Source organism: Thermobia domestica, chromosome 10, assembly GCF_964235325.1.
Source record: "Thermobia domestica chromosome 10, izTheDome1.hap1.1, whole genome shotgun sequence".
Classification (NCBI taxonomy): Eukaryota; Metazoa; Arthropoda; class Insecta; order Zygentoma; family Lepismatidae; genus Thermobia; species Thermobia domestica.
This window is the reverse complement of record NC_137463.1, coordinates 268,212,070-268,216,736: the sequence shown is the minus strand read 5'-3', so window position 1 is coordinate 268,216,736 and position 4,667 is coordinate 268,212,070.

The window sequence follows — 4,667 nt, the reverse complement described above, 5'->3', positions numbered from 1 at the left end:
CTGCAACATGATTTTGAGCTGAGATGCAGTACTCTTCAACTTCTTAGAAGGAGATGACCATGGATGTATCCATGTGAGTGAGGAGTGACAACTGCTTCCGGTCGTGAAATGAACCATTGTCTCATCATCCATGATGATGCGTTCCAGCTCGCTCTTTTCCTTCTAAATGATAACGCTGGAGATGGGTGAGAGGATTGGCGTGGCTTCCTGGTCTTCGCATTGCAATTTCGTCACCCGCCATGTTGAACACACCATTCCTGTATTCCAACACTTCATGCATTATGTAATGAGCGCGTTCTACAGAAATTATTATTTGCTTGACTAAATTCATTGTGATTGTTTGGCACTCCTTGATTAGTCCCTCAAGGCACAGCAAAATCCTCTACAGGGGATTTTCGGGCGTTCTGGGCGAGATTTGTAACACATATGGTCCCCTCTTCTTCAAATGATTTTCACCACTTTCACACTACTTAAGAAATATTCCATACACACACTGCAATTGCCGACCAATTTCAGCGAGCCTGGTATGTTGGCAATGAAGATGTCGGATCATACTACAAAGCTCCACCTTTATTCATGCTTCCAGAAGTACAGTTCTTTATTCATGCTTCCATACACGTACACCACGAACGTAACAGATATCCATTTTCAAATGCCTGGTACCACTGGGGTCTCTGGCATGTAAACTTTGGAGGGGGGGACATCAAAGAAAGTGATTTAAATAGTAGTACCTAGCCCAACTTGTTTATTTATCTGTGATTCCATTTGTAACCTTTTACTTCAAAATATTGGGGGGACGCGTCCCCCCGTCCCCCCGCCAGAGACGTCCATGCCTGGTACAGCTGAACTTATTTTATTTCTCAAATAAACCAAATATAATTCCATCTCTTCTAGAACTATAGATCTACCAATTCCGTAAGAAAATTTGTAAACAAGATACTTGAAGTTATACTGTCAAAGCTAATAGTACAATACTACGATAGAAGCTGCCTACATCAGCACGCGATAGACAAACTTAACATTGTACGAAATTGCTTGGTAACGTGTTCGACATGTGGAACAGTGATCGGAGTCTCGCTAATGTTCGAACTCCCTCTTCGATTTGTCTCTTGGACTCAATCAGTCTCGACCCCATTAAATGAGCAAGAACCTTTAAGATCACGAGTCGCAGTAGAATACAAGCTCTATAAGAGGATAGTAAGTGGATAGTGAATCATAGCACGAGCCCTATAAATAAACAGTTAGTCAAGAGTACAGCCTCGCATCTCTTGTGTATCAGAATTTGCATCAACAGTGAATTTCGTGCGTTTACTATTATTTTTTCCTGAATTTGGACAGCTGGTGATTTCACCCCTAGCTCCCTTCCTTTGCTCGCACTACGGCCTCGCACATCTTAAACCCACAATATTACCAAATTTCAAGTTTCTTTTCCTATTTCAATTATCTAAAAAATAATGTTTTGTACCCAAGAAAACACCTCTTAAATAACATGTGAATTTCTTCCTCCCCCCTTTAGACTCCTTAAAAACTAAAAATATTCACTTTTGGCAATTTTCCTGTGGGTCTGGGTAGTCCGGGAAAACTAAAATCATGCTAAATTTCAACTTTCCATGTCAACCTGAAGTACCCCTTTATTTTATGTCAGTTCATGTAGTTTTATATGTATAAAGGTAGAGCGTTCACCTCTGGTGTTTGGGGTCCCTGGTTCGATCCCAGCTCGCGCCAAGTGAGCTTTGTGGTGGACAAACACCGTGTGCGTGGGTTTCCTCGGGGTTCTCCCGTTTCCTTCCACTTTCTTCATTCTACCATTTCATTCATTTCTCATCATTATCGTCTCGTTTAGCCTAACCGGCATAATCGTGGGACGTAAAACTCAAAGATTTCATTTCATTATATATATATATATATATATATATATATATATATATATACATCAGCTAATGCTTCTGGCAACAAATACTATTCGAAGCTTTCTTGCACCCACTGGAAAACGTGAAGTATATTAATATTTATTTGCATATATTGTTATTGTAGACTGTTCCCATAATGCCCACCGACTTCGATTTTACAAAATTTGAGAAATAAATTTCACTTTTTATTTAGTGGTCAATTTGAAGGCATTTTGTTATACTACCATTAAGAAACCCATATACATCATATTACGAATCAATCATTATGGAACAATCTCATGTGTGACACGCAGCAGTGGTACCAATCTTTGAAAGTTTCATTTACAACTTTTTTCTTTTTTCTTTTTTAACTGATTTTGTGAGTAATGGTGCATTCAGTATAAAGGTACAACAAGATATTCTCTTTCTCTCTCTCTGTCCCTGTGTGTGTGTGTGTGTGTGTGTGTGTGTGTGTGTGTGTGTGTGTGTGTGTGTGTGTGTGTGTGTGTGTTTGTTTCTAGTTTCCGGCGTAAGCGTGTGGATACTACCAGGTATACTTTCGTGTGTACAAATGCTAGTGTGTGTGTGTGTGGCGCGGGTATATGAACTATTAATTGGGATCGCGTAGTGGAACTTATCAATATTAGTACGTACATACAAACGGCTGTTACTTCACACGATAACTTTGGACGAATGCGAATTTTTAAATTCTGCTTTTTGCAATAAATAAGTAGAGTGATTCCTCTCGAGGGAGTTCCCCTAAATGGTACCCCCTACCATGTCCAATTAAATCACAAATTGCCGCAATCGTTTGTACATTGTTTGTACAGAAATGTACAGGCCAAATTTTCGTTTGTACACTATTAGGGGCGCCGCCAGAACGAAAACAAATTGGGGCTGTTTAACTGTTACCCCCCCCCCCACCAACATGTTCTATTCAATCACTAATTATCGCAATCGTTTGTACTTCGTTTGTACAGAAATGTGCACCCGCAATTTTCGTTTGTACATAATTAAGGGCGCCGCCAGAACAGAAAAAATGGGGGCTGTCTAAGTTGTAGCCCCCCCCCCCCAAAACCAATTCAATCACAAGTTGTCGCATTCGTTTGTGCATCGTTTGTACAGAAATGTGCAGGCGAAATGTTTGTTTGAACAAACTTAGGGGCGTCGCCAGAACGAAAACAAAGTGGGGAGCTGTCTAAGTGGTAGCTCCCCCACGATGTCCAATTGAATCACAAATTGTCACAATCGTTTGTACTTCGTTTGTACAGAAATGTGCAGGCAAAATGTATGTTCGTACACAATTAGGGGCGCCGCTAGAACGAAAACAAAGTGGGGGACTGTCTAACTGGTAGCCCCCCACCAACATGTTCTATTCTATCACAAATTATCGCAATCGTTTCTACTTCGTGTGTACAGAAATGTGCAGGCAAAAGTTTCGTATGTACACAATTAGGGGCGCCGCCAGAACGAAAAAAATTGGGGGCTGTCTAAGTGGTAGCCCCCGACCATGTCCTATTCAATCACAAATTGTCGCAATCGTTTGTACTTCGTTTGTACAGAAATGTGCACGCGAAATTTTCGTTTGTACATAATTAAGGGCGCCGCCAGAACAGAAAAAAATGGGGGCTGTCTAAGTGGTAGCCCCTCCACCATGTCCAATTGAATCACAAATTGTCACAATCGTTTGTACTTCGTTTGTACAGAAATGTGCAGACAAAATGTATGTTCGTACACAATTAGGGGCGCCGCTAGAACGAAAACAAAGTGGGGGACTGTCTAACTGGTAGCCCCCCACCAACATGTTCTATTCTATCACAAATTATCGCAATCGTTTCTACTTCGTGTGTACAGAAATGTGCAGGCAAAAGTTTCGTTTGTACACAATTAGGGGCGCCGACAGAACAGAAAAAAGGGGGCTGTCTAAGTGGTAGCCCCCCCCCCCCACCATGTCCAATTCAATCGCAAATTATCGCAATCGTTTGTACTTCGTTTGTACAGAAACGGGCAGGCGAAATGTTTGTTTGTTCACAATTAGGGGCGCCGCTAGAACGAAAACTAAGTGGAGTGCTTTCTAAGTAATACCTCCCCACCATGTCCAATTGAATCACAAATTGTCGGAATCGTTTGTACTTCGTTTGTACAGAAACGAGCAGGCGAAATGTTTGTTTGTACACAATTAGGGGCGCCGCCAGAACGAAAACTAAGTGGGGCTGTCTAAGTGGTAGCCCCCGACCATGTCCAATTCAATCACAAATTGTCGCAATCGTTTGTACGTCGTTTTTACAGAAATGTTCAGGCAAAATTTTCGTTTGTACACAATTAGGGGCGCCGCCAGAACGAAAACAAACTGGGGGCTCTCTAAGTGGTAGCTTCCCACCAACATGTCCAATTGAATCACAAATTTTCGTAATCGTTTGTACATCGTTTGTACAGAAATATGCATGCGTAATTTTCGTTTGTACACAATTAATGGCGCCGCCAGAACGAAAACAAAGTGGGGCTGTCTAAATGGTAGCCCCCACCATATCCAATTCAATCACAAATTATATCAATCGCTTGTACATCATTTGCACAGAAATGTGCAGGCGAAATTTTCGTTTGTACTCTATTAGGGGCGCCGCCAGAACGAAAACAATGTGAGGGTTTGTATAAATGGTAGAAGCATTAAAAAAATGTGTCACATTTATGGAGTATTTTTCTAACAGGACTTTGTTCACACTATTGTGTGGTTTGGTTTGTTCACACTATCGTGTGATTCACTATATTGATCTTATC